Source organism: Colius striatus, chromosome W, assembly GCF_028858725.1.
Source record: "Colius striatus isolate bColStr4 chromosome W, bColStr4.1.hap1, whole genome shotgun sequence".
Lineage (NCBI taxonomy): Eukaryota > Metazoa > Chordata > Aves > Coliiformes > Coliidae > Colius > Colius striatus.
The window spans coordinates 27,277,685-27,294,635 of NC_084789.1; the positions used below are offsets into that span (position 1 = coordinate 27,277,685).

The 16,951-nt window shown below is 57.5% G+C and overlaps 2 pseudogenes; one reads left to right on the forward strand and one right to left on the reverse strand.

The window, feature by feature from the left end:
- The first annotated feature begins 1,144 nt into the window (after positions 1 to 1,144).
- On the forward strand, positions 1,145 to 8,939 carry LOC133628403 (pleckstrin homology domain-containing family H member 3-like; annotated as a pseudogene).
- A 2,460-nt stretch (positions 8,940 to 11,399) lies between these two features.
- Positions 11,400 to 16,541, reverse strand: LOC133628572 (tubulin gamma-1 chain-like; annotated as a pseudogene).
- Between the last annotated feature and the right edge of the window lie 410 nt (positions 16,542 to 16,951).

Sequence of the window (16,951 nt, forward strand, 5' to 3'; positions counted from 1 at the left end):
TCCAACTTCCTTGAAGGCAGAAACCGGTTCGGTGAGGGGCCAAGTGATATCTGAAGTTGCGCTAAGATCAGGGGTGAGAAAGACTCAAGACTTATCAGCCTTCGTCCCCCACAGCCCCAAAGACCATCACCGACTATCACCGGGAGACATCACGCAAATGAAGGGAAGAGGAGACCTAATTTACATGCGAAAGCGGGGACAGGTTGTGTCTTTGTCTAGGCGGATAATGTCATCATATGATTTTGTAACTTTGTAACAAATATAAGTCAAGCAAGTTGCCGAGTCCGGGGCACACGTTTGTGGTGGAGCGATCCCCCGTGCGCCCGGCGCCGAATAAACATACCTTCTTTATAACTCTTGGAGTTATAGAGTCTGTTTCCGCAAGTCAGCCGCCCCCTGGCCCCTCCCGCCCCGGCCCCGGGCCCGGGTCCAGCCTAGTGCAGCCCCGTGGCGCCGGCGCTGGACGAGGTGCTGGCGGAGCTCGGACGGGTCACGCGGGGCCTTTCCCGGCCGCCGAGGTGCCGGGACACGGGGTCGAGCAGGGCCGGGGATGCCAGGGAGCGAGACCCCTCCCCGGTACGGACGCGGGGCCGCGTCGTGCGCGGTGATGTGGCGCAGCTGGACAGGTGTCCGGGGTATTCCCGGGCAACCCGGATGGCCCCGGATCCCCGGAGGCTCCAGGCGGGTGCGGTGCCGCCCGGGGAGAGGGGAGCTGCGGCAGGGCGACATGACGCCCAGACACTCCAGACACGACTCCAGTCGGGACGCCCATGTCCGGTGGTGACCTTGAGGCGGCTCCAGGGTGCCGGTAGGTGCCGGAGATGCTCGGGGGAGAACTGAGGATGCCCGGGAGAACAAGAGAATCGGGAGTGGCTCGTGGGGCTAGTGCGGCTCTGAGATGCGGGGCCGGGACAGCAGGCGCAGTCCCGCAGTGAGGAGCAGCCGCTCCCGGGACTGCGACTCCACTTACGTGCGAGGCAACCGGGGCCGGGGGCAGGAGGCCGGTGCAGGCGATGAGCAGGAGCCCGATGAAGCGACGGACGCCCATTCTGGAGCATCCTCAGCGCCACCACTCCCGGTGCTGCAGCCGCGCGGCGGAGAGGCGTCGGTGGCTCCGCCCACGGGGCGTGGGGAAGGGGGGGGGATGGCGGCGGCGAAAAGGGGCCGGGACCGGGCCGGGGACCGGGACCGGGCCCAGGCTGGGCGCAGCTCAGAGCTCCAGCTCCGCCCCACAACCTCCCATGCTGCCGCGCCCCCAAGGGATGCAGCCGCCGGGCCTCCCGGTCCTCGCGGTCTTCGGCGCGGGGTCCAGTGCGGGATTACAGCCGCCCCGGGCTGTAGCCGGGCCACGGCCCATAGTCTGGGTGAGTTCGAGGTGGGGGTGCGTGGGTAGAGCCGGACACGGGAAGCGCAGGGCGTGGGGCGGGGACGTGCAGGGAGATCCCCGGGCATCACCGGCTCCCGTATAGCCCCTGGCCCTCGCCGTGTCTCTTCCCCGGAAACAAGGCTCAGGCACCCCCAGCAGTGCCCGGCAGCAGATGTGGTGGCAGTTTGTAATCAAGCTACAGATTAAGGGCTGCGGGTTTGGGGGTCACCTGTCTCTCCAGCAGTGCAGGAGACAGGATTTAGCCTCCGTCTGTTCCCAAACATCCCCAGACAGCCACAGAAAAGATGGGGAGGGGGGGCGGGCTGCCCCCAGTCCCCCAGAGCACCATGCAGCACTCCAAGATCAGTCCCAAGGGATGGGGATGCGCCAGGAGCTGCTGGATCCAAGCAGGGTCACAGTGCTGGGCAGGAGCCCAACCTGATTGTGCTTGGGGCAGGCAGTTCTGTACCACTGGCATAGAGGCAGTGCCTACCAGTGCCCACCACAGCAGTGCCATGTCACCTATGGGTGTGGAGGCTATTTCCTGCACAAGCAGAGCCCAGGCCAGGGCTGGTGGGTGAAAGACGGAATAGAAAAGTGTGGAGAGACTGTGAGGCTGTCAGCAGCACACCAGGAGATCTGCTGTCTATGTGCTAGGGCTACTGGCACTGTCCCTCCTCTCCCCCAGACCCCAGGAGAGGCACAGCCCCACCTGGCCTTATCCTGACACTCCTACTCTGGCCACAGCCCCACATCTTTTCCCCATGCTAGGTCAGGTCTGTGATGGCTCCATGTCATGGTTTGACATGATAGCCTTTTCTGGTAAGGGGGGAGGGGGTATAAAGATGGCTCCTGTAAGAAGTTGCTCGCAACTCTTCCCAGCTCTGAGCCAGACCCACTTCTGGGGCTGAGCCAATTAGACGCCTCCACGATCACTTTTTAAGAAGAAGCCGGAAGGGGAGGTCTCTTCCTCCATCTTCTTTTCTTCTTCTGCCCCTTCTTCTTCTGGCTGGTGGTGGTGCAAGGAGTAGGAATAGTGAGAGAAACAACCATGCGGACTCCAAGGTCAGTGATGAAAGAGAGGAGGAGGTGTGCTGGAGCAGAGACTCCCCTGCATTCTATGGAGAGAACTGGTGAAGCTGAGATTTATTTTCATTTCTTTAAAGACACCGCATCAGCGGTAGAGACTCATTTTGCTAAAGCTGGCCCCAGACCAGGGGCAGCGATTCACTTCATTAAAGGCCCCGAGCCAGGGACAGTGACTATGGCCAGAGGAAGCCGTGTCCCGTGGGGGGGATCCAACCACTTCACTGCAGACCCTGAGCCAGGGGCAGTGATTTTCTTCTTTAAAACTATGGCCGGAGGAGGCCGTGTCCCGAAGGAGGGACCCAATATCCACAGTTGTAACTGTGGGGAGGAAGCCATGACAAAGCAGCTCATTAAACTTATGCCCTGAAGAGGCTTTGTCCCGAGAGAGGGACCCTGCAACTGCAGAAACTGCAACCACAGTGAAGAATCCATGCCAGAGATATTCACCAAGGGCTGCGTCCCATGTGAGGGACCCTGTATTGGCAGAAGCCACAGCTGTTGGGAACAACCCACATCAGAGAAGTTCAACAAGGACTGTGTCCCGGGGGAGGAACCCCGTGTTGGAGCAGGGGAAGAATGCCAGGAGTCGTCCTCATCTGAAATGAGAAAAGCAGCAGAGCCCATCTGTTAGAGACTGACCACATTCCCCATTCCCTGCCCCCCTGAGCCATTGAGGGGGGAGGAGGTAGAGATATCAGGAGCAGTGAGCTGGGCCCGGGAAGAAAGGAGGGATGGGGGAGGGAGATCTTAAAGTGATGGTTGTAATTTTCTCATCATCCTACTTCCTTTTTGCTTTTATTCAGTTCTGTTTCTTGTAGAATAAACTTTCCTACTTTCCTCTCTAAGTCAAATACTGGAGTCTGTTTTGCCCAGAACCATAATTGGCAGCGAGCCCTCCCTGCCCTTGTCTTAATCCACAACAACTTTGCTTATCTTTTTACTCCCATTTCGTTGGGTCCTCCGCCATCCTAACAAGGGTGGGGGTGAATGGGGGCACCGAGCGAGAGACTGTCATGGTGCTGCTGTGCTAGCTGGGCCAAACCACAACACCCCAGCAGGGGCACGCATGTTCCCTGCTCTGCATCCACAGCTGGCTGTAGGGCCAGCATTTGCCCCAGGACCCTTCTCTCTCCCCTTCCTCCAGGATGCAGGGTGCAAGATGGCACTACAGAAAGCATAGGGGAGGGGGAGAGACCTTCCAGCAAATGTCCTGACCCCAGGAGCTAGGCTGCCTCTGCCCAGCCAATCTCCAACCAAGGCACAGCAGCTCCATGGCCCCACAGGCCCTCAGGGCCAGCAGGGATCCTGCCCCCTCCCTGCACCCAACTGGAGGCAGCAAGAGGGCTGAGGGCATAGCTGGGATAAGCCACGTCAAAGATGGCTGTAGCAGGGAGAAAGGGGGATTGAGGGATTACTGCAGCAAATGGCCAAAAGCCCGTTAAATCTGGGGAATAATTTTCTGTCTCCTGGGGAAAATAGAGCCTCTGCCCCACAGGAGCAGTTGGGTATTTTGTTGTCAACAACCAGCAACACCTGCCCAATGCTGTGGAGATGCAGGGGCACATGGGCACAGGGATGTGGGGGTATGTAGTGGTTTTGTCTGGGCCAGGTTTTTTGGTAGCAGGGGGAGCTACAGGGGTGGTTTCTTTAAACAAAGAGCTGGCAGAAGCTTCCCCTGTAGTTCATAGAGTTAGGGCCAGTCAATTCTAAGATGGACCCACAGCTGACCAAGGCCTGGTCAATTAGTAACTGAGGTAACACCTCTGTGATTAATGTATTTGAGAAGGAGAAGTTGCTGCACAGTTGCTAAACTGCAGCAGCACCAGAGAGTGAGAATGTGAAAACATCTCTGCAGCCACCAAGGTCAGTAGAGAAAGAGAGGGAAGGAGGGTGCTTAGGCCTTGACAGAAAGACTCCTCTGTGACGCAGCCCATGGTGAGGCAGCTGTGCCCCTGCAGTCCATGGAGGCCAGTGGGGAGCAGAGATCCACTCACAGCCCGTGGAGGATCCCACGCCAGAGCAGGTGGATGCCTGAAGGAGGCATTCTGTGGGAAGCCCACCCTGGAGCAAGTTCCTGGCAGGACCTTGGAGTCTGTGGGGAGAGAGGAGCCCACACCAGAGGAGGTTTGCTGTCAGGACTTGTGATTCTGTGAGGGACTCAGGCTGGAGCAGTTGGTACCTGAGGGACTGTTCTCCTGGTGGCTGACACACATTGGGGCAGGGTGTGAGGAGCTGCCCCCGTGAGAGGCCTCATGCCAGAGCAGTTCATGAGGAGCCCATGGGAAGGACCCATGCTGGAGAAGTTCATGAGGGACTGTATCCCATGGGAGGGACCTCACACTGTAGCAGTGGGAAATGTGAGGAAGCCTCCCCCGAGAAGAATCACCAGCAAAGTCCATCTGTAACAAACTGACCGCAACCCCCATCCCCTGCACTGCTGCGGGGGAAGGAAGGAGAGTCCCAGGAAGAGGGAGGGTTGGGGAGAGGTGTTTTAAGATTCAGTTTTATTTCTCATCTCCCTATTCTTATTTTTCCTTTAATAAATCGAGCTTTTTTCTCCCCAAGTTGAGTCTTTTTTGCCCGTGACGCTAATTGCTGAGTGATCTCTCTGTCCCTAACTCAAAAACCACTCATTATTTTTTTTCTCCCTCTCTCTCCTGTCCAGTTTAGGAGGGGGAGTGATATTATGACTTGGTGGACACCTGGCTAAACCACCACAGGGTGCAGGAGTGTGGAAGTTCATGTGCACAGGGGCATAGGGGTGCAGGGCAGGGCTGGTACCCCTGGATGAGGGGTATACCCTGCACCAGCAGCCACCTCAATTCCTGAAACTGCTATGTTTCCCATTGGGATGATCTGTTCCTGGACTGGAGGTGGCTCTGTTGGTCCACCAGATCAGCATCCTGCCTGTGTCCAGCTCAGCACCAGCCCACAGTTGCCCACACTCTCCTCACATCTGCCTCCTGGCCTTCCTCCCTTGGGGCTGGGCTTGTGCTCTGCATTGCTCTCAGTATCAGGAGCAGCAAGTGGTCAAACCATACCTTGCAGAGGGCTGAGACACTGATGGGCTCCAGACCCATCAAACAGGGGAAAAGGTCCCGCTGCATGATGCAAGAGCAGGTGAGGGGCTGTGGAGTGAGGGGTTTACTGGAGGCCAGGTAGGAATCCCCCTCGCTGTCTCTTCTTGCTGTTTTCAAATGCTTCTCTCTCTGTGAGCTGTGTGGGTTTGGGCCAAAAGGCAAAGCCCCAGGGAATGCAGGGCAGTGCCTGTTGCTCCAGGTCCCCAGGGCCCAGAGCAGGGAAAGATCTTCTGGGGAGTCAGCCTGCACTGGGTTTAGATCCCACCTGTGGCTCTGGAGCAGGTGGGGTGATCAGACTCATCTGCCTGGGCTTGCTGACGGGAGCTGGAGCAATGCTGTTGTAGGGCTGCAGCACATCCAGATTCCCTGAAGCGGGGCTGGGTTGAGGAGGGCTGCCCTGGGTGTGGTACTGCATGCTGTGGCTTGGCCTCTGCCTCCAAGCATCCCTCACTCAAACTCCCTCTGTGCAAGCGACCAGCAGCCCCACGGTGCAGGAGACAACCACCACCAACAACTTCTACTTGTGGGAGGAGGACAAGTACTTATGGGAGGATGGCATGCTGCCTGAGCTCTGTGAGAAACAGGCAGTGCAGGGCTTCGCCCACACCTACTAGCCAGCTGTCTACCTGCTGCTCTCACTGCTGGGCATGGTGAGGAATGGCCTGGTGCTGCTCATGCACATCCAATACCACCAGACACACAGCATCACCAACATCTGCCTCCTGCACCTGTCTGACCTCCTGCTGTTCCTGATGTTGCCCTTTGCTGTCACCAACACACTGCAGGGCTGGTCCCCAGACACGGCCCCTGCAAGGCTCTACAGGGCCTCTACACCCTCAACTTCTATCGCCTGTATACAGAGCACCTGAACAAGGCCGTGCATTGGGTGTGCGCGGTGCAAAAGGTCATAGACAGCAAAGCGCCTGTCCAGACACCCAGTCAACTGCTCATGCGTAACATCGAGGTGAGCACAGGGCTGCCCACGCCTGCAGCATGTCCCAGGGCCAGTATGGATGTGTCCCGGGGTGGCAGTGGGTGCCTGTTTCAGGTACTCTTGGCTGAGCAGCCACTCCCTCTGCAGCTGCTGCCATCGCTTTTCCCTCCCAGGAGCACTGGGGAGGCTCTGGGAAAGCCCATGGGGCTGGTAACCCCCTACCCATCCTGCCCTGCAGCCCCCAGCCCCCACAGCTACACCACACTGCGCGACAAGGCCATGAAGCTCTTCAACTCGCTGCAGCAGCTGGAGTCAGAGTGGGACCCAGTGCCGCTGATGCAGGGCGTCCTGCAGACCTGCCTGGATCTGCCACCACTGGTGGATGAGATCTACTGCCAGCTGGTGAAGCAGACCACAGAGCTTCTGGCACCGGGTAGACAGGGTGACCTGCGCTACTGGCAGCTGCTCACCTGCATGAGCTGCACCTTCCTGCCCTCCCAAGCCCGTCCTGCGCCTTCTGTGCTTCCACCTGGACAGACAAGTGCCAGTGGAGCTCGGCCAGTGCCAGGGCACCTATCAAGTTGGTGCCACTGTGACCCTCCTGTCATCTCTTGCAGGACAGAGAGCTGGTTCCCCTCCTCGGAGATGGCCAAGTACGCCTGCTTCATCCTGGAGTCACTGGGGAAGACAAAGGGATGGGAGCGTGTGCCCTCCCTAGAGGAGATCCTGGTGCTGATGTGACGGCAGGAGATGATCTGCCCCGTGCACTGCCCTGGGGCACCCACCTGCAGTGTGGCCATCAGCTCCCACACCACGGACAAGGAAGTGATGGCCCATGTCCACACCAAGCAGGGAGCTCGGGATGTTTTGATGCATGGGGCGGGGTGGGCAGCGTGCTGTGGGAAGTGAGGGGCTCCTGTGGGTCTCTCCCAACTTGACCTGTGGCAGAAAGGGGCTGGGGACCACCTGCCTCTGCCCACTATGACCTGTCTGTATCCCTTTGTAGCCTTGAGTGCTGGAGCCAGGGACATGCAGTCACCGTCAGTTGCCTTTATTTCACCCCAGGTGGCCCAGGAGCTGGTGTCACAAGTGGGGCTGTCCCAGAGCCCCAATCTCTTTGCCCTCTATGAGCAGTCCCAGTGGCGGGAGCAGCCTGTGGGCAGCACCACACTGTTGGCTGATGTCCTCACCAGGTTTGAAAAGTAAATGTCCCACTACTCTGCTGTCTAGGGGGGAGAGGGGCCGGGGTCAGGGTGCCTCTCACACTGATGGGGCTGGTCCCTTCTGCCACAGCCTGGCTGGGGAGGAGTGAGAACAGAACCCGCTGTATAGGCTCTGCTTCAAGCACTATGGCTTCCTGGACACAGACAATGTCCCACATGACAGCCTGGAATTTACCTTCCTCTTTGAACAGGTGAGAGCCATACTGGGGGTGTCTGTGCTGTGGTGGCCAGGCCATGCTGTGGTGACCACACTGTGCCAGCTCCCTCCACCCTCCCACAGGCACACGAGATGGTGCCATGGGGCTAAAGTGCCCATGTCGTAGGAGATGCTGCAGACGCTGGCGGCCCTGCACCAGCAGAGCCTCAACAGTGACTTCTCTACCCACGTCCACTTCCCATGCCTGGAAGAGCTCTTCCCACCCCATGTCCTGCATACCCATCTGCCAGCCCCTTGCCCCCAGCCCCCTGCAAAGTGCCGGGGGGGTCCGTCTGCATGCAGGGTTGCTGGCCAGCAGACTCTGGGAGCAAGCACTGGCCAAGCAGCGCGTGTAACAGGACCAGCGCCTGTGAGACTGCCTCCAGGAGGAGGGGGCCAGCACTGTGGCTGCCATTGTAGAGAAGTGGAAGCTGCTGCAGGGCATGGGCTGGCCAGAGGTCATGGCCACCTACGTGGCGCTGGTGCAGGAGTGGCCAGGCTTCAGCTCCACACTCAACCTACACATGGTGAGGCCCCAACGGGCTGGGGTCAGTGGGTGGTTTGGGCAGCAGGCAGCCCTGACTTCCTCTCTCCCAGTGGGGGCTGGGGCCCAGTGGTTGTGGCTGGGCATTGGGGCCAAGGCCATCTCACTCTACAAACCTGTGGAGCCCAAGCCCTTGGACAGCTTCTGCTACAGCCACATCTCCTTCAGTGCCTCTGACAGCAACACCTTCTGCCTCTCTGTGGAGGACCAGGACCTGCTCTTTGAAACCTCCCAGGTAAGGGGCAGCCATTCCTCCTTCCCTCAGGGGCTTCAGGGTGCTGGGCACCCTGGGCTGCCCCAGTGTCCTCTCTGTCCTACAGGTAGGGGATCACTCAGATCGCTCAGCTCAATATGTACTTCACCTCTGTGGGCACCTGGCAGCTGCCCTGGCCTCAGGAGACAGCCATCAGCCTCTCTGCCTCTGACCCCACCATCCTGTACCAGGTGCTCTGCCCCCTGGCCAGACCCTGGCAGTACCAGACTCCAGTGGGCTCCTTTCACAGTTAGCCCAATGGCCAGTGTGGCCACTCATGGTGCTCCTGATGGCTGCCATGGGGAGGGCAGCTGGCTTGGCAGTAAGCAGCTGGTTGGTGCTGGTCCCTGAACAGAGGTGTTATAAATTGCTGTGATAAAGTTCACTAGCCAATTTAAGTGACTCATAGATCAAATTTATTAAGCAAGAGGCAAATAAGCAAAACAGCGCTGGGCGGCTGGGAGACTCTGCTCCACCAACGGCTCGCGACCCCCCCCCCCCCCCCCCCCCGTATCACAGTTCTTTTATACAGTCCTTATCGGTCGGGTGCATCGCTCCCTGGTGTACTCTGCGCATGTGCCCGTCTTGTTACTAGGGGGTCTTCTTCTGCCTCCTGGTGGTCATAGGGTGGTCGCTGGGATGAAGTCAGTAGTCTTCCTCTAGTGGCCCGCTCATTAACTCTTCTCTTGGCTCTTATCAGCTCATGTGCAACCTATTGTACCTCCTATAAGTATCTTAGCCAACTGCACCTGTTCACATTGTAGGAAGTTTACGGTTAAAGTTTTACAAGACTTTTACAATTACTTTAAACAGTTCCTTGCACAACTATTCTTTCATGATTTGATTAACGAACATGACCTTTTCCACTACAGGGAGACACAGGAGCTTGCGCTCCTCACAGCGCCATTGCCTTTCTGGTTATTTCCTTAATTTATTTTGAGACACCTGTCCCCCCCATGTCCCCCAGCACTTTCCCTGGAGGGCAGCGCACCCCCCTCCCCTCCCTGTGCTGCCCCCAGGCCTGATCCTGTCCCTTTGTAACCAGCACTTGTGCTGCCCGGCAGCTCTGCCCCCACTCCTGCCACCCCAGGGGCTTTGCCTGGGGCAGGGGATGCTGGGCAGCGGTGCTGTGCCATCATCTGTCTGTCTGTCTATTGAACCCACCCCTCCTGGAAAGCTGTGGGTGGCTTTTGCCTGAGCTGCCCTGGTGTGACCAGTGGACTCCGAGGGGCCAGGCCCTGCTGCTTCATGGCCCCATGGCCAGGGCTCATAGTCACCGGTGGGGTGGCAGCTGGTACAGCTGGGTCTCAGCCCCTCAATATTGCCTCTGTAAAATTTTGTCCATTTTCCATCTTGGGGAGGGGAGGGTTGGTTGGTTTTTTTTTCTAAATAAATGCCCAAAGGAAGGGTTGAGTTTCCTATCCCAGAGCTGATCCCGGGGGGCAGCGAGTGCAGCAGAGCACAGGACAGGCAGTGGTGGCAGGGAGGAGCAGCACAGCATGTCCTTGGGGTCAGAGACCTCCCTCCGGCCAGCAGCCTACCTGCTTGCTGTGCCCTTTGGCATTTCATCACTAGCTCCAGCAGTGCTCAGGCTCCGCTTCCAGCTCCCTGGATCCCCTACCACTGGGTCAGAGGGAAAGGCTAATTCTCACCTTGGACTGCCTGGGCTTGGGCTGGAGCCAGCACTGCCCTATGCCCCCATCCTTTCCAGTCTGACTGATGTGGGGCAGGACCAGAGCAGCTGTGTCCATCTGTCTGTCCCCACACCTCACCACCCCCAGGTCCTGAGCCTGTGTCCTTCCTGGCAGTGCCATCCTCTGCCTTGGATCCAGAGCAGTGAGGGCTCCCCCAGTCCCTTGTGGGCTTTCCCTCCTGTGTGGGGCCATGAAATGTGAGCAGTGTGGGTGGTGGTGGCTCCAGGCTCTGGTCAGCCCTGGCAGCAGGTCCTTCCAGTATTTCTGTCTCTGCTGCAGAAGTCACCCAGTGCTGCTGGGCCCTTACAGCACACTGCTGGGACATGCAGGTGAGCAGTGTGCCCAGTTTACTGTTCCCACCAAGTTGGGACACTCAGACTGAGGCTGGGCAGGGGGACTGGTCAGCTGGGCAAGGCCAGCACTGGCCCCAGCAGCCCCTGCACCTGCTCCCGTGCCCAGTTGCTCACTCCAGAAGCCATGCAGGAAGCATCAGTGCAGGAACAGCCTTTATTAAAGTAAAATAACCTACAAAAATATAGATAGAGCCTGTGCCCCAGGCCTCATCTGCCAAAGGAGGAACAAGGCTCCTGTCCAGGGCAAAGACTAGCTCAGCCTCACAGAGCCTTTGGCAACAGGGGTTGTATGCACCCAATGCTTCAGGCCAGGCCTGTTCCAAGCCTTCAAGTTCACTCTCCTCCTACTCTTCCTTGCAAGTGTTGCTCCCAGGGGTAGAGGTTCCCTCCCAGCACAGCTCACGGCTGCCCCAATCCCATCTTGGGCTGCTGGGGAGCAGAGGCTGTGCCCCGACAAGGGGCTGCAGGGGCAGTGCTGCTCCCTGCTAAGCACAGCTTAGGATGAGGGGGGGGATGTATGTGATGTGTGTGTGGCCCCTGTGCCACCTCTCCTGCCACCCAGCAGCCCCCTGGGGTGCTAAATGTGGATATGGTCAACAGAACTCTCCCCCTCCCCCTGGCATGCATGGAGGTGGCCATGGGCCCCTCCTGGGCCCTGGAAGGGCACTCACTGTCCCTGAGTGCCCCAGGAGATGTAGTTGGGCTGCATGCCTGTGTGGTATTTGTCAATCAGCTGCTGCACAATCTCCTGGGAGTTATCCAGCTCATCAAAGTTGTCCTTGAAGATGTCCTCCTCGTGGAACTGCTCCAGGAAGGCCTCTTGCTTGCACAGCTTGTACTGCTGGCACGTCTGCTCAAACAGCTGGAGAGTATCAAGACAGGTCAGAGGGGCCAGAGCTCCCTAGGGGATCCCAACCTCAGGCAGGAGCTGCTCGCCTGCATCCCAGCCAGGATCAGTTCGTGCTTCCGAAGCTGCCTTTGACCAGGGAGAGGATCTGCAGCAGGACCCCAGACCAGACCTAAGCTCTGCTGTACCCCAATTGGGAGCTGCCCACCCTCCTCTCAGATGCAGGGCCTGCTGTGGCTTTGCAAAAGCCCCAGGGAGGATGTTTGCTACAGGAAGGAGATCAGAGCTGTGGCTGTGGGGACTCACCGAGGAGATGTTGGTGTGGTTGGCCATTATGAGGCCACTTGATGCAGTGTGCAGACGGCAGGTAAAGGGACATGCAGGACAAAGCCACTTGGATGCTGGCAGGACCCCAAGGGATGAAGTTGGCCAGTTTCCTCTCCCTAATCTGCTGCAGACTCTTGTGAATCTGGTGAGAAGAGAGCCACAAAGGGCAGCAGACCCAGGAACATCCTCATGGGATGTACAGTCTGAGGAAGGTGGATTTCAGGCAGGAAGGCTCCTCATAGCAAGGGACTAGCGGCCCTTCCACAAGGCCAGGGCCCACACAGTAGCAACTTGGAGGCAGTTCTGAGTCTTGCCCCAGGAAGGCAGTGACTAGCCCCTTCCCCAGCAGGCCCCAACCACTACTATGGCTGTGGGAGCTCACCTGTGTGGGGTCTACCTCCCTCTCGATGATGAGGATGGCGATGTAGCAGTGGTTGATCTGCGTGTCTTGCTCTGTGGACACCATCATGTTTTTAGGCTGCAGCAATCTTCACATCTAGGACCATGGTTTTCCACATGCTGGCCACCTGCAACTGCCAGCTGGGGGCCAGTGGGAATGGGTGTGCTGCTCCTCTGCCCTCCCCCTGCCCTGCACACACACACAGGAGCAGAGGGCAGCTGGACAGAGAAGCCCTCGCCCCAGGGATGGAGCTACATGCAAAACCATATGCAGGACAGGGAAATCCCAAAGTCACACCACAGGCACAGCCAGGCTAAGAACCCGAGGGCACTGAGCTGTGCCCCACTCCCAGCATGGCAGGGGCAGGAGGTAAAGCTCATCTGAGACCAGAGTGACAGGGACACGTTTCATGTTGTTGCTGTCAAACTTCCATCTTGTTCCACTGCCAAGGCAAGGAGCAGGGCTGGAGGACAGGAGAGAGGGTGTTCCCCACTGCACCCTCCCCCCCCCACCTTGCTCTGCACTGAGCCCTCAGTAGTCCCCAAGGGCTGTTCCATGCTTTGCCCAGCTGCTGCTTGCCAGGGGAGCTACTGCCAGGGCCAGCACCCCGAAGAGTGCCCAAAGCAAGGACAGCGATGTGGCAGCCCCACTCCAGGCCCCATCTGAGCTGCTGGCTGAGCCCTCCCCACATTCCTCCCTGGGAGGACAAATCACACACTTGATAGCCTTTTCAGAGACAGCAGTTTTTCAGATTTACTTCTCTGAGTAACATCCTGAGCAAATGCACAGGAGAGGAGAACATCAGCTGTTAGCTCCCAGCAGAACTGACATGCAGCCAACACAGGTGAGGGCCTTTCCAAGCACAACTGCCCTGTTCTCACTGGGAACACTGAGGGGGTACTGCTTGGGGAAGAGCTCAGCACAAGCAGTGCAGCTGAAGGGTAGCAATCTCCTCCCAGAACACAGATCAAGCCCTGGAAAGGGGTTGATGACTGGAGCCCACCATCAGTCTTGGCATGACAATGATCAACAGTGTTATGAACTAAACAGCCTGGGCTAGTGGCCCATCAAGGTGGCAAGGACACTTTACTGGGTTCACTTTAAGGATGGTGATTGTCAGATCAGATATTCTCAGCTCTCCCATGGCTGCCTCAGCTATACTGAAGCATGCAGAAGGTGCCCCAGCACAAACACAACTGCCTGCTTACATATGATTTACCAGAAGGCTGTGCTGCCATTCAGTTAGATTTGGACAGGGTGAGAGTAGGGCAGAGAGGAACCTCATGTGATTCAACAAGGACAAGTACAGAGTTCTGCATCTGGGAAGGAACAATCCCATGCACCAGTACAGGCTGGGGATTGACCTGCTGGAGAGCAGCTCTGCAGAGAGAGACCTGGGAGTGCTGATTGACAATAAACTGAACATGAGCCAGCAATGTGCCCTTGTGGCCAAGAAGAGTGTAGGCAGCAGGTCAACGGAGATTCTTCTCCCCCTCTACTCTGCCCTGGTGAGGCCTCATCTGGAGTACTGTGTCCAGTTCTGGGCTCCTCAGCTCAAGAGGGACAGAGAAGTGCTGGAGAGAGGCCAACGAAGGGCCACCAAGATGATCAGGGGACTGAAGCATCTTCCTTATGAGGAAAGGCTACAGGATCTGGGGCTGTTTAGTCTGGAGGAGTCTGAGGGGGGACCTTATCAAAACTTCTAAGTCCCTAAAGGGTGAATGTCAGAAGGATGGGGCAACACCTTTTTCCTGTGTTGGCCAGTGCCAGAACAAGGGGTAATAGACATAAGTTGGAATAAAAAGTTCCATTAAACACAAGGAGAAACTTGTTTGGAGTTGAGGTGAGGGAGCCCTGGCACAGGCTGCCCAGGGAGGGTGTGGGATCTCTTTCTCTGGAAGTTTTCAAACCCACCTGGACATGTTCCTGTGTCCCCTGATCGAGGGGAACCTGCTTTAGCAGGGGGTGGCACTGGATGAGCTCTGCAGGGCCCTTCCAACCCCCACCATTCTGCGATTCATGTCACAGATGGCCATCACATGGTGTGGGCACACAGGCCTATGATTTGGAACCGGCTAAGGGTGTTAGGAGGTGAGTGTGGCAGCTCCTCCTGCTCTCAGGGAAGGCGAGCAGTGCCAGGGGATGGCTGCCTTACTGACTGGTCAGTGGTGAGCAGCAAGTAGCCCGTCATGAGGAAGTGCAGGCAGGGTATGGGGATGAGCAAGGCAATTAGCCCAATGAGGTCATTGTTCATGTACCCTGGGTCCCTGAGTGTGGTGGTGCTGGCAGACATGATGGTGGAGACCTGAGGGGGAGAAAATGGAGTCAGTGTCTGTGTCACAGCGTTGTCACAGAGTGTGGTCAGAACCCACTTCACAAAGAAGGTGCAGAGCCCATGGAGGCTACCCCTGGGGAGAGGGGCAGAGGACCCTTGTTTGTGGCTCTCGGCTGCCCACCACCATTCCCAGCCCATAGAGCAGGTTCAGACCCAATCCAGTGCAGCAGGGAAGCCCCATACTGGCTTTTCCAAGGGGAAGAGCCCTTCTCACCAGCTGGTTGATCTGCAAGAGTGATGGATTCTGAATGTGCAGCTGGTCCATCCGTGATGCAATTCAAGGCTGTGTTGTCCAGAACCGCCTGCAAGATCAAAACTAGCTCTGTGAAGAGCCTTGGAGGCAGTCAGGGCAAGGGCAGTGCCCAGCCACATGTCCAAAGGCATGGGATGGAAGATGCTCCAGTCCCCTGTCCCGGTGTAGGTGGAAAATGCTGCCTGGCTGGGGCTTGTGGGTGTTGAAAAGTGATGCTGGAATTGAGTTCAAGCAGAAGGCTATAGTGCAGCTACAACTACAAAGAGGAAGCAAAGCCAGTCCTCACTGCAGTGGGAAGAAGTCCAGCAGTGTGCCCAGGTGGCCAAGAAGGCCATCCTGGCTTGTGTCAGCAGTAGTGTGACCAGCAGGACCAGGGCAGTGAGTGTTCCCCTGAACTGGGCACTGGTGAGGCTGCACCTCGAGTGCTGTGTTCAGTGTTGGGCCCCTCACTGCAAGAGGGACACTGAGGGGCTGAAGCATGGCCAGAGCCAGGCAGCAGAGCTGGGGAAGGGGCTGGAGCACAAGTCTGATGGAGAGGGGCTGAGGGAGCTGGACATGTTCAGTCTGGACAAGAGGCGGCTGAGGGGAGACATGAGCACTCTGCAACTCCCTGACAGGAGGCTGTAGTGAGGTGGGGGTTAGTCTCTGCTCCCAAGTAACTAGTGACAGGACAAGCGGGAACAACCTCAAATTGCCCTGGGTGGTTTAGATGGAGCTGAGGAAGAAATTTTTCCCTGAGAGGGTTGTCAGCCTCTGTCCCAGGCTGCTCAGGGAGATGGGGGAGTCCCCATCCCTGGAGCTATTGCAAAGCCGTGGAGCTGAGGTGCTGAGGGCCATGGGTTAGTGGTGGGCTGGGCACTGTGAGGGCAGGGGTTGGACTCAGTGAGCTTAAAGTGCTTTTCCAACCAAAAGGATTCTGTGATTCTAAGAATCTGCTGGATCCCAGAGGCAGAAATGACAAACCAAAGAGCTCAGCAGGGGTTAGAGCCCAGTCCTTGTCCCTAGACAAGGGGCACATCTGCTCAGTCCTTCTGGACCAGGGCTCTGCAGGCACATCACACAGAACTGCGGCCCTCACCCCATGCAGCCATGGCACTCATCACAGGGGAGGTTGTTTCTGCAGGGCTGGGCACTCTTACCATGCAGTCAGCATTCTGGGTCAGCCTCTTTAGCATCAGCAGGGAGTTGTATGGCTGCACAACAACATTGCTTATCTCATTCTGGTTTGGGAATACTGAGTAGGTCTCCACCAGCTTCTTGGGATACCTAGGGAGAAAGCCCAGCCATCTCAAGGGTTAACAGCACTGAGCTCCCACAAGTTCCCTTTGCAGTCTCCAGGGCTCAGGACAGCAGTGAGTCACCAGCCCTGCATGCCAGAGTTGGCCAGTTCAGGGAGGGAGAATTTGTCCCAGCAGTGCCTACCCTAGCAGTACAGAGCCCCAGGAGAGGTTGAGTCATCCCAGGCTTACAAGGCTTGCAGCCTTACAAGGCAGCAGCTTACAAGCCTTTTCAAGAGGCTGCAATCTGAAATATGGCAGCTCAGAGCCCACAGCTAGAACCTCACCTGTGCATTCAGGGTGTCAGAAGGCAGCTGCCTGATAAGAATGGCCGAGGGAAGACAGAGTTTAGGCAGCATCAGTCCAGTTTCAGAGCCTCTGAAGGCCCCAAGCATATGAGGAGCCATCCCTCCCTCGGGCAGTGTGCCAGGGATTGCACAAGACAGTGTTTGGGTGGGGTGGTGGCTCTGAGTCAGCACTCTCCAGCTCCCTCTTTGGCAGAGTGCCCGGGCTAGGCCAGGCTCTGCAGGGAGGACAAGGCTAAACGCTCACCTGTCATTGAGTCTCTCCAGAAAGTATGTATCCTGCTTCATCTGATATGAGAGAGCCAGGAGTAGACCAGGAAAAGCAAAAAGCACCATATTGCCTGTAATTCTTCCTGCAGACTGTATCCTTTGGGAAGTGCCCAACAGTAGCTAGGGCAGAAAAATGCCCTGCTGAGCACACACTACACAAAGGTTTCTGGGGAAGCCTGGCAGATGCAGTAGTGATGGGAAATAC